Source organism: Scardinius erythrophthalmus (assembly GCF_964197995.2).
Source record: "Scardinius erythrophthalmus genome assembly, chromosome: 4".
In the NCBI taxonomy this organism is placed as follows: Eukaryota; Metazoa; Chordata; class Actinopteri; order Cypriniformes; family Leuciscidae; genus Scardinius; species Scardinius erythrophthalmus.
Window position 1 is genome coordinate 53,842,934 of NC_138224.1, and position 16,929 is coordinate 53,859,862.

The following is a 16,929-nucleotide window of genomic DNA, read 5'->3' on the forward strand; positions in this document are numbered from 1 at the left end:
AATATTTAAATATTTAATTATTTAATTGTATTAACTGCACTAATTACGTTATAAAATCATTAAAATGAAAAAATGACATGACAACTTGTCGTTATAAAATCATTATTTATTTTATTAAAAGTTAAGAATTCAGGTTTGTTTACCAGTACCATAGCAACGCCAACTTCCGCTGGAATTGTCGGATAGGAACCGTCTGTAGCCTTTCGCAAGAGTTCAATTTTTTTAACGCATCCGGATGGCCAACGGACACGATTTTTTCCGCACCGCACTCGTTCGGACCCTGTTCGGAGCCATTCGCATGCGGTCTGCGAATCTCCATAGGAAATGAATGACTTCCGGTCGTTTCGCTGCCGTATCGGAGCTGATTTCAACTGCCAGTGTGAAGGCGGCGTTAGATTTCAATGTCCCACCCACTCTGCATAATGACTCTGCCTAATGAGCCATTCTTTCAGGTGTGACACTGACTGAGCCACAATGCAAGGACAAAAGATATATTTAGAAGTAGACTTATATTGACCATTTAAGATTTCGCTTACATCTCTCTTGTAAATATGTTTTGCTATTTTATTAAAAATGTTACAATTACAAGAATAATTACAATTTCAACAATATTTCAAGTGTACTCTTTCTTTGTGAAAAAGAAAAAGAAAAAAGATTATAGGCCTACATTTTATCATATGTTTTCATTAGTTTGAATATAGACAATTGCTAAACAAAAGCTGATTTGATGTGGCAGTATATTCTACAGTAGCCTAAAAACTGTACCCAAATCTAGTCAACAAGTGACTGACTGTAACGTTGTTTTTATGAAATATTAGGGCATATCCATGCTAATTTGCAGTTTAATACGTTGCTTATACAAATACATTTTATTTCATTTTATTTCAACATATTCCAGTCGATTTTTACTCATCTCAGTAGGCTATAGCAAAGCAGTTTATTCTTTCACACACAGACGCGCGATTCATATTTAGGCTAAACAGTCTTTACAAATATGTCCCCTTCATTCATCTCACAGAAAGGCGAGTCATATTATAGAAATGCGATTCATCTTTTTGCGGTTTACATAGGCCTACACTAACGTTATTCCACAACGTTATTCCACACTTGAGAAAAGAAAACAGCCTACCTCACTCCTCAGCGGGATCTGCTCCTCATATCAGGATCTATTGCTCCTCATATCAGCAACATCTTTTCTCCATAAGGTAGGCTATATTATGCCTCACTCGATCGCGACGCGCTTTGCTTACAGCTGATGTGGGCGTTTCACAGCTCTGAAATAGTTCTCAGAATTTGCGTTTGAATAGCGCGCGCTCTCCGGGAGTGGTCACATTACTGTAAATTAGCTCGTAATGAGCTCGACTGGAGTCGCTCTCTTTTTATACAGATTACAGAAGCTAAGAATATTTGTTTTTTATATAAATGACTTCATTTAACAGATGCGATCTCAAGCTTTATGCCAGTGGGTCTGTTTGCCTGTTTGACAGAATTTTCGCGGAGTTATAGATCATTTTCGAACGCGTTTCAAATGGGAGTTTACTGACAGAGAGAAGGCAGAAATCGCATCATGTTAATTTTTCTTTATTTGTCAAAAAGCAAAACACTTTATTTGTATTGTGAGTATACAGAAAAAAAATAGAAACTGAACAGGATCGATTGATGTATTACACGAAAATGAAAGATCAAAATTAACAGAGCATTTAGTGTTTATTTTCATTGCAAAAAAAAAAAAAAACGAGCAAAACGCACGGGCGCGTTTCTGGTCCCCAGAGGGTTAACATGCACGGCGAAAAAAATATGCGTGAAACGGCCGTAACTCACGAGGTTTCCTACATGTGCGTTCCGTGTGCACATGTGATGCTGGTTTTGCGCGATGTTAATCATGTTGAGCCCGAGTGCATTTGACCGGCATAAAATCGGCATATGTCAGACTGACCGGCCGGTTGCCGGTTATGGCCGATCACGTGAAAATCGGCTGGTTTCGGTCACCAGCGGATCAATCGGTGCATCTCTAACTTAATAAAATAAGCTTTTTTTACTATGAGGAATTATTACATCAAAATGTAGATCTGTGTGCAGGTAGACTACTTTATTTGAATGAAATACACTTCTCTCGCATTTGCTTGCGTGCCAGCGATTAACCCTCGGCGTGCCAGTGTTGGCACGCGTGCCTTAGGTTGCTGACGTCTGGACTATATTATTTACATATTTTCAAAACAGATAATATAACAAAGTCATTAACACTCTCAGTGAACGCGACATGTATGGAGTTTGGGCCTAATGACTCAAGAGTCATACTCAAACCAAGGCACGGGTATGTTCCTAAATCCCTCAACACTCCGTTTAGGGCACAGGTGATCTCCCTGTCGGCCCTGCCGGTATCTGATGAGGAAGGGGACGCGGGCTTCCTTTGCCCGGTCAGGGCGTTAAGAGCCTATGTGTCTCGCTCATCTGTTTTTAGACAGACGGAGCAGCTCTTTGTTTTGTTCAGCGGACGTTCTAAGGGACTAGCTGCGTCAAACAGAGTCTATCCAGGTGGATAGTTGATGCTATAGCGCTAGCTTATACATCTAAGGGCCTGCAATGCCCTGCAAAAGCGCACTCCACAAGAGGCATGGCCTCGTCGTTGGCTTGGTCTAGTGTGATTGCCTTACAAGATATCTGTATGGCGGCAGGCTAGGCCTCTCTGTCTACATTTATAAGGTTTTACAACCTAGAGGTTCCCGCTTTAGAGGCTAAGCTGCTCTCGGTTTAATAATTCAGTATTGTCTGCCCGATGCTATCGGCTCAGGATGCTGAAACTGCTGGAGCATCGATCACTGATCGACCATATATGTCTGTGGGCAGTGTGTAAGTCCCCCAATACTTATCAGTCCAGGCCGAGCTCGCCCTGGCTGTGTGGAACACTTGATATATCTGCTCTTGATAGAGCACTATATTCTACAGGAATGTTGCTATTCTAGCCCCTCTTCCCGGATTCTCTATGAGTCCCTTATGATTATGCACTGTATGAGCCCAGGGCACCTGCCCTTGGGACATTAGTGTTGAATCTCAGCACGCACGGCGTTTTACACTGTGTTCCCCTAGCGCAAGATATTACGCAGTACGAGAGAACCTCTCGTAAGAGAACGTACTTGGTTACTAACGTAACCTCGGTTCTCTCTAGAGAGGGAACGAGTACTGCGTATCTTGCCGTGCATGCATCACGCTTTGGTTCACTTCGGCGATGAAAAACCAGCTAGACCAGCCTCCCGAGGCTATATTTATAGCCCGAGGCCCCGCCCATTTCGGCGGGACATGACGCAGTGGATCTGACATCATGAGAGGGCTCTCTCGATAGGCTGGTGCAGTTGCCGCAGAGCAGCCAATGGGCACGCGAGCCGTCTCGCCCATGTCTGCATGCTGCCGCAACGCGTTTTACAATATTACAAAATTAAGGATAATTTTTGGCTTCAATATCTCGTGGAAAAGAGTTTTCCCCTAGCGTAAGATATTACGCAGTACTCGTTCCCTCTCTAGAGAGAACCAAGGTTAAGTTAGTAACCGAGTACGTTTTAATTAACCTCAAAGACAACTAAAGACTTCTCAAAGACTTCTTTTAATGATGTAAATTCCCAATTGTCGACAATCTGACATTTTTCAATCGTTATTGATAAAGATGTATCATTGATAGATATCGTTATCGTTGTATCGCCCAGCCCTAAATGGGAAACACTATCTTTTATTAAGTTATTTTGCACATATATATCGATACACACGTATGTAATAACTTTCCCCTGTTTGCTTGTCTTGATTATTGGCATCCTAAGATTTTTTTTACCTGCCTGACACATTCTTGGAGTTTGACTTTTGATTTGACTTAGATATTCATAATAACATAATTCTCAACATTTGGTTAATGACTGTACTGTAATATTGTGTGTCAACAATTGCGAGTAACATATTAATGTTCTTTCTTTAATTTATTAGATTTTACTTCATCCTCCACTGCCTCCAGGGTTGTTTCCTGGCATCTCTTGTTTGAAGGTTAGTCATCTAGGCCTGCGGCCTCGTGCCTCTGGTCTAATCACAGCCGTGATGATATAGAGCTCTATCACACTCCAACTTGAGCGATATTGCTTAAATAACATGATGTTTGTAAAAGGCTTTGGTAACGCTTTAGATTTTATCGTATTTCCCTCTAAACACAGATAACCACATTAAATAAGCTGGGGCCTCATTTATAAAGCGTGCGTACGCACAAAACGGGGCTGAAAACATGCGTACGCCACTTCCCACGCAAAGGTTGTGATCTATAAAAAAAACTTGAGAATGTGCGCACCTGTAAGTAAACTCTGACCCATGTGTACGCACATTCTGGAGACAATTAAGGGGAATTGGCGACACAGATGGTGAGGTAGTGAACTGAAATCAGATTGAAGAAAGTAAATGTGACAAGAACGATAATAAGTATTGATGCCACACACACATTTAATTTCACTCCATATCAACGTTTGATCCATGTTATCATGACGATGAAATCCAGCAGTGTTATTTGTGCTTGTACTGAGTGATAATTGTTTCATTTACATCTTGTAAAATCCAATCTTAAATCAAAATCCATGTTAAATATTTAATCAGCGCTATCTCACCATCACATTGTCCACTACGGGAGCACGAGATGGCCCGACTGCATGGAATACAGGATAGCATCACAAACCCCACCATTAGATAATTGCAGAACACAGTGTAAATAACCAAATATTTTCCTTAATTGCTGTGCATTTTTATCCTCAAATGTCAAAATGTGGAAAAAGCTCCTGGACAATTGTTTCTCTCTATGTTATCGTTATAATAGTCCTAATTATGGTGTTCATAACAAAACCGGCATGAAGAAACATGTGTTCGCCTATTAAACTAAAATAAATATTTACTCACACATGTGCAAGTTAATGCAAGTCTGTTAGGTAAAAGGAAATTAGGCTACTATTTATGTTTTAAATTAAAATTATTCATTTTTATATGTCGGAGAACGCTCGTGCTGCTGGAGAAGAGCCCGCATATATCAGACGCATGCACAACCCAGCTGAACAAAATTCCACTGAGGCTGACGTAGAGATGACAGTGAGAAACTGGCTGCGGCTGAGCAGGGACAGGAATGGGGGGCGGCAAAGGTGGGGCGAGCAAGTATCTTAAGGGAAATAATTGATTGGACTGATTTTTCTTTTAAACTGACTAACTATTTTGGAGGGAATTTCTTATTTTTGTTGTAGTTTTTATATGTGTGATTTGTGGAGTGTTAAAATGAATATTTTGATACTGCTTTTGCAAAAAAAATTCCAAGGTCATCTCCCAGTGCCCTCCTGTTATTTCTCCTGGAAAACTCCTGTAGCCTAATTTGCATGACCATCAAACTTAATTTTAAAATCACTGATCCATACTTTTTTTCCTGTTAGACTGACATTTCCCAGGTTGTCAGACTGTGTATGAAATACACCCTACACAAACAATCACTTACTTTCAATTTCAACTTGTTTTGTCATAAAACCTGGCAACTCAAAAATAAGGAAGCGGCTGCAGACTGCGCAGCCACGGAGTCTCGCATGCAAGTGGGCTAGTTGCCTACTTCTCAACTAGCTCTTGTCAAATTGTTAGGGATAAAATTTTATGATTAACACATCGCATACACTGTTATTGAGTGTTGTTGATACACAATAGGAATCGTGTCCTTGGAACACAATCTGACAGCAGTTGGCCTAAACAAATCAATAAGACCTAATATAACGGTGGGATGAGCTGCCAACTCTCACGCATTCACCGTGAGACTCACTTAATTGACACTTTTCACACGCTCTCACGCCACACATCCATTTTCTCACGCACAGAAAAATCGCGAAGCAAAGAGGACACGGACACTGACAGACTAGACAGAGCCAGGTTACTTATGATATAAAAAAATCTCAGCTCTCAGATTCTATCAATTTTATTACGAAATTCAAACAATACCGTTTTGGTGCTTGTAAATGTTACGTGACAGATCCCTAGCGGCATGTGACCCGATCATCTCTACTAGCTAATAGTAAAAACAACACGAACACTGTTGAAAGATACAGTACAACTTACTGAAATGTATATTCCTCATACATAATATCGATCAATCAGTGTTTTTCATCAGCATGAAGAGGTCAATAACATAGCTGGAGAACAATCAGAGCCGGCTCTCCCTATAAGCGAACTAAGCGGCTGCTTAGGGCCCCGCGCCCACTAGGATGGTACTCGCCGGTGTCGATGCGGTTTAAAGCTAGTTATACTCAACGCCTCTGCACGAGCGCGAAGGTGCGCGCAGCAAAAATGACATCATTGCGGTGTGGGCAGTCATGCGCGTTGGGTGCACAAGACCACATTTCGCTTGGCGGTGTTCATTGCTTTTTTTGTAACAGCGCGCGCGGCTCCACATCCGGATCCGACTTCGAGCCGAATCTGGCCGAGCTCGAACTTCTCACACACCGGCACCCAGTTTGCACGTCTAAATTAGTTGCTTACATTTAAAAAAGGGACATACAATAGCTTAAAAAATATTTTTAATGAACATAAAGGTCCATGTTTAATAAAAAATGTTCAAGAAACTTAAAGGGTTAGTTCACCCAAAAATGAAAATTCTGTCAGTAATTACTCACCCTCATGTTGTTCCAACCGCGTAAGACCTTCGTTCATCTTCGGAACACAAATTAAGATATTTTTGATGAAATCTGAGCCATGTCTGAATCCTCCATAGGCTTCTATGTGACCGAAACTTGCTGGCCCAGAAAAGTTATTAAAGAGATCGTTAATATAGTCCAAGTGACTCCAGTGGCTCAATCTTAAGTTTATCAAGCGACGAGAATACTTTTTGTGCGCAAAAACAAACAAAAATAACGACTTTATTCCACTATTCATTTCCTTCTCTCTGGACCTCTAGTTGGTTCGCGTAGTGTTTTTGCGCAGCGCATCTGTGTACACGTCACCACGTAGGCTCACTATTGGCCGACGCCGGTCATGTGTGTGATGCGTGATGACGTGCAACACAGACGCGCAGCGCAAAAACACTACGAGGCCCAGAGAGAAGGAAATGAATAGTGGAATAAAGTCGTTATTTTTGTTTGTTTTTGCGCACAAAAAGTATTCTCGTCTATCCATCGGGTGCAAAAAAAAAAAAAAAAAAAAAGGAAAAAGAAAAAAGAAAGAAAAAAAATCCCATTATAGTAGAGCTACTACTCTAACGAAATCCAAATTTTAAGAAGTTTTTACTGTAGAATTATTTTGTTATGAATTTTTGAACTTGACATTACACAATGCACAAAGAGCCGCCTATTGCATTTTCTGCACAATTCGCGGCGCTGTTTCACAGCAGCCTCGGAGTGTGCTCTAAAGTGGACATTATCCCATAATACTAGAGCTACTACTCTAACGAAATCCACATTTTAAGCAGTTTTTACTGTAGAATTATTTTTGTATGAACTACATATGTAACGTGTAACAATGACACTGTAAAAATATTTTTTTACTGTAAAATGTATATTTAAAAAGTGTTACCTAGATTTTTTATTAGATTTATGTACATGTTTTATAACTAAACATTTTAAATACACATTTGGCTAAAGATTGTTCGCTGAAGTAGTGTTTTTGTAGTAGGAATATATAAAAAATAAATACCAACTCTAGAATCTTTTGTAGAATTGTTTATCTCTTTGATACATCAATATATAAGAATATGTTTAAATCACTTTAAAAGGAAGCAAAGAATTTACTGGTCCAACTTCTCCCTCTTTTTTAAAGTGTGGAAAAGGGAAAAGAAGAGTCATTCTACGAAACGGGTGCCATTTCCACTTTGCAATTTTCCAAATTTTCATTAAGAACAAACTTATTTTTGAAAAACTTACACCTTTAAAGATATGTTAATCCTCCAAAAAATTATATTTTCCCACCTCAGGCACAAAATCCTGAATAATATTATCCTTTTTATTCAGGCATGGGAGTCGTTCTTGTACCACCCCGTCACGGACAATATGTATGCCATTAGAGTAGTAAAACAAGACATATATTTTTAAAATCTAATGTTTTCCTAATAGTATAGTGTCCCTTTTTTGTAAACCATGAACTGAAAGTCTGTAATTTAATCCATTATTTTTTTTCTTAGTTTTTTAATCTTGAAATATGAATTCGACATTTCAATGGCCTCATTGTTTGTACTGAAAAAACAAATTCACTTAAAAAATACAAATAAAGTTACATTTATTTGATTAGTCCACACAACAAGAACATCATTCAACATTAATTTATGCAAAATTATATTTCCTTTCCCTAAAATTTTAACAAAAATGACCCCGTGACGGGGTGGTAACTGATGTGACGGAGTGGTTCACTGTGACAGGGTGGTATGGACAAAGTGTTTCTCTATATGATCTGTTGGTTTTAAACTTTATAAAACTGGGGGAGGGGAAACATTATGATTATATAACATAACTAGAAAAGTGCATTTCCGGAGGAACTGCAAAGTGTGCTTGCTCTGGTGCGGTTCACTAACGTTAGCAGGTAGTGGATAAGGGTGCGTTGAAGTTTGCTTGATGTGAGAATTTCAACAATAGTACTTTTTTCAAGATTGTGCATATAAAGTTAGGCAAGGCCAAACAGCGTTATCCATGTTGTTGATTGCATCGCTAGAGTAAGCTAATAGTGAAACTGATAGCGTTCTTCATTTAATTACAACATGAGGACTGACGGTAGGCTATAAAAATCAGCGTTTCTGTGTAGGTGATGACAGTCTTCATTTACTGTATCCAATAAGCCAATACAAAACTTACCCAGCTGTTCTGTGGTTGAGTGTTCCCTTTGATTAGGAACAAATTTACTATCTCAAATTAAGGTCAACCGTAATTAGCGATGCTTTGATTGCTGCTGTCAAGATGGTTGTCATCACCTACACAGAAACGCTGATTTTTATAGCCTACCGTCAGTCCTCATATTGTAATTAAATGAAGAACGCTATCAGTTTCACTAGCTTACTCTAGCGATGCAATCGCAAAACATGGATAACGCTGTTTGGCCTTGCCTAACTTTATATGACATATGCGCCATATGCTAGAGTTACACATCCCGCTGCCATTTCAGGGCTTGAATTTCGGTGCGGGAATGTGGGGATTGCGCATTTACATTTACATGAACAAGCAAAATCCATTTAATGACTTTTAATGCTTTTTAATGCCCCGCGGAAACCCTGGCTGATCATAGCTGTACAGGGCGCCTTATTATTTTTCATCTCCATAAATATATCTAGTAGTAAAGCCAAGGCCGTAATCAGGGTTTGAAAATTAGTGAAGTCTGGGGTGAGGTGCAGGGCCGGATTAAGAATTCAGAGGCCCCTGGGCACAATGTCTTGTAGGCCCCCCCTAAGGCAGGCCAAATGTATAGTTTGTCCAAGTAAATTTTAGGACATTAAAAGGAACTTTGTTGTACTATGCTCGAGTAAAGTTAATAAATTATCGTTCTTTCCCATAGAATTTTTAAAACTATGTTGGGTAAACCTCTGTCCCTCTAGGGGGGTTCGGGGACCTGCTCCCCCGCAAGAAAATTTTGTACATTTTAAAGTTAAATGCATCAGTCTGGTGCACTTTGAGAGCTCAAAATTAAGAGCTTCAACGGGCTACAACCATAGACTGTAAAAAAATGGCTTCAACCCATGAACTGTGCACAAAGAAAAAGCATTGACTTGTACCTAGACATTAAAGAGGGCTCAAACATATTTTTTATTTATGATATAGAGTCTCAGTCTACATTAAATTATCACTGGTGTTTTAGGACGCCAAACAATTAGTATAATAATATAATAATGATTTATATAATTATTCCTATGACATAAAATAGCCTATAAACGTACTGTATTAAATGAAAATGAATATTTCAAAAGTATATTTTACATTACACTATAGGAAAATTACAATACTTTTGTCCTAATGTCTTCTTTACTTGCAAGAAATAAACTCTTTGATCGCGTGAGCAAAGTGGGCACTTTTCTTTAAATCACGCAGCACAAACATAATGCCTATATAGGATACTTAAAGTCTTGTGCTGTTTTATAAAGCACAAAACCATATCACGGTTTCGATTTTAGTTCGTTGGCAAAATATAACGCTAGAGACCTTTATGTTAGGCTATACATTTTACATCTCATGTGTATTGGGAAAAGGGAGAAGAGCGAGTTCGGCAAAAGGCGGATTCGAACTCGAGTCGAACGCGTCAAAAACTACTTTGTTGTAAGCACCTCACGCATGCTCCAAGCCCCGTTCACTGTTCTACATTCTCGCAGCAACATGAATTGCAAACACACGTGACGTGGTTTAAACGGCTAATTAATCATTCAGAGAGCTTGAAATTTTATTTTTGAATACAAAAAAATTACCGAGGTCCAGACCTCGGTGAAATCATAGCTGGCGACGGCCATGAGTAAAGCTAATGCAAGGGCTAGAAATCTATTAATCTTTTGCTGATACTTCCTTGTCATCATGGCGATCGGAGTTCACGGTTGCATAGCAACGACAGACGCCACGGGACAGCAAGCGCTTGTGGAAAGGAGAGAGCGGCGCGCTCGCGCTTTCCACTTGTTTTTACACATCTAGAGAGACGTTGTTGATTGTTTGAGCATGTGACTGCACGTTTCTTCTTGTTTTCTGTTGTTATGCGCAGCATATTTCCCGCGCGCACAAACACAGCCACAGACAATTAATTGTTCGGTTAGCGAAGAAGACCGAATGTATGATGCATAGGCTAATAACCTTTAGATCCCCCCCATGTGACCCATGTAAGCGGTGGAATTCCCTCCCAGTTTAAAAAACGAAATTCAGGCCCTGCATTTATTAAGGCAAACCTAGTAAAAACTAATGCAGTCTATACACTGACTTGGCAGCTCTGTGAAATGTAATACAACAGTGCCACCTACTGTCTAAATGCATTAACACTAAAAGTCTGAGTTGAAACCTAGACATAGGTAAATGGGTTTGTCAATTAGCCTGAAATAAAAAAAAATTAAAACAATTCAGATCTTGTACATCCTCACATTGGAGTATCGAGTTAATGTACAAAGTTTGGTTTCGATACGTGACAGCGTTCCTGAAATATGAACTACTTCCTGTTTTGGCGACTACGCCGCCGATTTCGTTTGGCTGTGATGGGCAAACGCTTCCAAAAATCAAAAATCCTTCTAGTAACTTTTGTGAGGCTTAGTCCAAGGATCATGTACGTCCAGTTTCGTGAAGTTCGGACCAAATTTGTGACCTGTGAAACTTTAGTTTCGCTTTCTGTTCAATCCACTATGGCGGACGAACGACATGGACTTGTGATGTCATCTTCGCGAGCAACTTACACCGGTACTGACCGAACGTTTTAAAGTTGGAACGGTGTCTCTGTCTCAAAGGGCCTAGGCGCAGGAGCTGGCCAAAATTTTTCTCCCGGGAATAATAATAATAATAATAATAATAAGAAAACTTAAGAAGAACAATAAGTGTGCGCTTTCAGCAAGCACACTTAATAATTAGAGATTTAATGGAAAACTTTGGTCATGCTCTGAAAAACTGAAAAGAGCATCATATTAGTATTAGTAGACTGTCTGCTTAATATCTGCTAACACTTTATTGGTCTTTTACTTTTACAACTACTTGTCACTTTTACTAACCCGTACCCTAATCTAACAGTCTACTAACACTGTACTACAGTCTACTAATACTCAACTGAAAGTTAGTTGACATGTAGTTGAAAAATTACTTTTTATTTTGTAAAGTGTACAGTAGTGAAGTATTTTTTACTCTATCAGTGTTTTTCTTTGGAAAACTTTTACTTCAAAACATTCCAAAGCATAATGTTGTACTTTTTACTGCACTACATTTTATAAATAAAAGTCTATGGTCAAATTAAAAAAAAAATGTTAACTTAAAATGTACTTTATTAAAACTTTGAATTACTATTACTCCAATGTAATTAAGTATTAAATGAAATTCAATATAAATTGTAGTGCAGTAAAAAGTACGACATTATGCTTTGGAATGTTGTGAAGTAAAAGTTTCCAAAAAGAAAAACACTCTGATAAAGTACAGACACTTGAAATATAGTGAGTGAGTGAGTGAGTGAAAGTGATATAGTGAGTGAGTGACATGGTGAGTGAGTGAGTGAGTGAGTGAGTGAAAGCGATAGAGTGAGTGAGTGAGTGACATGGTGAGTGAGTGAGTGAGTGAGTGAGTGAGTGAGTGAGTGATTGAGTGAGTGAGTGAGTGAGTGAGTGAGTGAGTGACATGGTGAGTGAGTGAGTGAGTGACATGGTGAGTGAGTGAGTGAGTGAGTGAGTAAGTGAGTGACATGGTGAGTGAGTGAGTGAGTGAGTGACATGGTGAGTGAGTGAGTGAGTGAGTGAGTGAGTGACATGGTGAGTGAGTGAGTGAGTGAGTAAGTGACATGGTGGGTGAGTGAGTGAGTGAGTGAGTGAGTGAGTGACATGTTGAGTGAGTGAGTGAGTGAGTGAAAGCGATATAGTGAGTGAGTGACATGGTGAGTGAGTGAGTGACATGTTGAGTGAGTGAGTGAGTGAGTGAGTGAGTGAGTGAAAGCGATATAGTGAGTGAGTGACATGTTGAGTGAGTGTGTGAGAGCGATATAGTGAGTGAGTGAGTGAGTGAGTGAGTGAGTGAGTGAGTGAGTGTAAGCGATATAGTGAGTGAGTGAGTGAGTGAAAGTGATATAGTGAGTGAGTGAAAGTGATATAGTGAGTGAGTAAAAGTGATATAGTGAACGAGTGACATGTTGAGTGAGTGAGTGAAAGTGAGAGAGTGAGTGAGTGAGTGAGTGAGTGAGTGAGTGAGAGCGATATAGTGAGTGAGTGACATGGTGAGTGAGTGAGAGCGATATAGTGAGTGAGTGACATGGTGAGTGAGTGAGTGAGAGCGATATAGTGAATGAGTGACATGGTGAGTGAGTGAGTGAGTGAGTGAGTGAGTGAGTGAGAGCGATATAGTGAGTGAGTGACATGGGTGAGTGAGTGAGTGAGTGAGTGAGTGAGAGCGATATAGTGAGTGAGTGACATGGTGAGTGAGTGAAAGTGATAAAGTGAGTGAGTGACATGGTGAGTGAAAGTGATATAGTGAGTGAGTGACATGGTGAGTGAGTGAGTGAGTGAGTGAGTGAGTGAAAGTGATATAGTGAGTGAGTAAAAGTGATATAGTGAATGAGTGACATGTTGAGTGAGTGAAAGTGATATAGTGAGTGAGTGAGTGAGTGAGTGATTAAAAGCGAAAGTGAGTGAGTGACTGACTGAAAGAGATGGTGAGTAATAGGTGTGTGAGTGATATAGTGAGTGAGTGAATGGAAAAAAACAGAATTAAGTTAACAGTAAAACAACATTTTGATTATCCTATCTTAGAATTCTTGATTTCACACATCCTCACATTCAAATGGGAAGCAGAACCACCCCGTCACATCCCTTACCACCATGTCACAATAAAACATGTTACGGGGTGGTATGTGACGTGGTGGTAAATTTCATCTCAAAATGGCCACATATCTTGCATGTGGTCAAGTTCCTCACCTAGCATACATGCATTCAATCTGAAATACAATTTTCTTTGCATTAATAATGTAAAAAAATATATAAAAATCAGTTTTCTCTCTTTATTTTACGTGACGGGGTGGTTGATTTGAGCTTGACGGAACCTGCCTAATATGAAAAAGGAACAAATAACTAATGTAAAAGAATGTCAGTACTTGCCTGCTTTTGTTCTTGGTGGCTACAGGGTTCAAATGATGTCACTTCCACTTTGTGATGTCATTTAAATCAACAGTCCATGATTTATAGATAAAACAAGTTAGTGTGACGGGGTGGTAAGTCAAACTGAGGGATGCACACATATCATAAAATATTTACAAAAAAAAATAAGGTTTATTTTGAATAAATATATCTTATATAAAAAGGGACACACATATAATCCTGAAAATAATAAATGTTTTATAAAAAACAACAACTTATTTGGTGATATTGTGGATACAAATGTCATGTTGGTCAACACGGACATGTGAAATTGGCTATGTACTAAAGAAAAAATATAAAAAATAGTATGTTAATCTTTAACAATAGTATTTTATCATATATCATGTTAACAAGAACACTTGAATTAATAACTTTAAGCTTTGGAAACACATTTTGGGACATTTTTGTGCCTTATGCATCTCATCAAATGTTGCGGACACATGGCACCCGTTTCGTAGAATGACTCAGAAGTTCAAAGATCGAGACTCCAGCAACACCTGTAACTAGTATATTAATAAAATAAAATTTTAATAAAACAATAATTGTGGGCAGTTAAAAGAGGTAGAGATGAAACGTGTAAGGGTTAGATTGGAGTTGCTGCTTTGCAGTGGCAATACTCCATTAGGCTATTCACTGCAAGGAAGGACCCCAAAATTATCCTAATTAGGGCCCCCAGACTTACAGAGCCGGCCCTGAGAACAATTATGTCACATTTACCTCAGGAAAGCCATTTAATGAACATAATATAGGCTATAGCACGTAGTTGGCAAGAAAAAAATAGCTATAGAGAGTATTTAGCTAAATATGTATTCTATATTACATATTTATTATATTTTTACTTATATCATTAAATAAAGTTGTTATTATAATAATAAAATATATATATTTAATTATTTTTAACCTTAAATACGACGAACTTTCACACGACGAACGATTGTTATGACGTCAAACGATATCGTCCCCATCAGAGATCTTTGAACAATCAAAAAACACATTTAAAGTTAAAAATATAACTCATCCCATCTGAATATCAGTTAAATACAACATTGACTACACATAAACCGTTTTTGGCAAGAAAATTCATTTGGTTAGTTTTAAATTAATTATTTTCCTTCTGAGGAACACATTAAAAATTAAAAACAACATCCAGAATTAAAAATATGATCCATCTTACCCGAATATTAGTTGATTGATATGTTAAGGATATGTATAGCATGATTTGAGACATTAAAACTCGATATTTTGATTTAAAATAATTTCCCTCATGACGAGGAAAGCCACATTCCACACGACGAACGATGGTCGTGACGTCATGCGATGTCGTCGCCATGAGTCGAGTACTTTAAACATTAATAACAACATGCACAACACAGATACAAAAACATGTCCACATCAGCATGATTAGGCACAACCCTGGCTACATGTACACACCATTCCCATGCAATTGTAACAAGAATTCGATTTTATATCGCCATTTTCCCTCGTGGACTCTGTTGTTTCATTGTCTCTCCACGCTTGCTCGACCATGTGCGGAGGAGAGAGTGACCTAATTACACTAAAACATCGTATAACTCTTTAATTTGAACTTTTTTCCACAAAAATCCTTTTATACATCTGTCCTTTCACTTATTTACTAACAATTCGCCCACTTGGATTTTTGTTTTGACTGTTTAAATCTTAGTTTAGCCGTTTTTCGAAAAAAAAAAAAAAAAAAAAAAAATTCCAACGGCAGTCTATTTAAGGGGGGCGCGCAATGCGCGCGCTCACTCTCACACTTCACTTGTTGAATGTGCAGACATGACGATCGCTCTGTAATATCGAATTTCAAAAAGAACACTATTTAAGACAGATTCATTAGAAAGATATATTGTATATATTATAAAATGTTCTTATTATATAAATATATAATGTATTTCCTTTACTTATATTTTTTGTTTACATTTAAATATTTACAAGCTTACCTGAAGAAGGTATTACACTGAAACGTCGCGATACTAGGCTTGTTCTCCATTTTATTTTGATTGTTTACATTTGTTATCTTATTTATTTTTGGGATTTCAGGAGATACTGTTAGGATGGATGTCTTTAGAGGCCGTGTGAGACACAGAAGCGCTCCACGTTACAGACTCAGACTCTCCAGCAGTTCTCCAGCTCTGAAGAGAACAAACAGTCATCATTTTCCTCCAAATGCACGTTTCCGTGCGAGCGAGACAGATTTCACTCCTAGACAAAGGGGAAGAAATAAAGTCAGAAATTCTCAAATGTTTGATCACAGAAATGGTCGGAACGTTAGGGAATTCAGAAATACAGCTAGAGGACCAGGCCTGGGTCCTCTCATAGACTTGATGCTTATCACAAAAAGAAGAGCTTAAACTAGTTAGAGGTCCAGATAGATTTTGTCCTTGTCCGCTTCAGCTGGTTTCAGTCAGCCGGGTCTGAACGAACACTCGTTGATGAAATGTGTCGAGGTAGGCTAGTGCTTTTTGTCCCTCTCTGCCATTATAGTTTTCCAAGATGGCGGAACGACATGGAAGCCTCCATGAACTTACCCGTCCCATGTAAATAAAGATAAGAAATTCTTCGCTTATGAGTAGAAGTCAGATCATTGGCAGAGGTCATTTTACACCAATGAGGACATATTTATGAATAAAGACAATGATTTTAGCTAATAAAATACATAAAAAAACTACTGTACCTTTAATTTCAGATGTTTAAATTACAAAATCTCATTTTTCAACCGAGTGAATCTACACGTGAGAGGCCTTCATAGGTCAGTTGGCGAAAACACTGCGTGTGTAAGGTAGTTTTCCACATTTTCCCCCAAAATCAAATAATGTATTACACTTTTCAAAGGATAATCTAGCTTTTAAGTTAGAATAAAAAGTTAAAAACCAAACATATCTTCATACCTGTTGTGTTCTGACAAGACCATAAACTTGGTGTTTTTGTTTTATAAATTTCCTTTTTTAAGAAAAGCAGTGTTTTAAAATACAACTAAATCATGATAACAGATGATTTTTGACAGTCCTACAGAAATGCATGTTGATTAGTAGGTTTCAGGCATAGTGCAAACATCAGGGCTTAAAGTATTCCGGCACCGTGCCGGATCTCCGGCGTGCGGCCGTGAG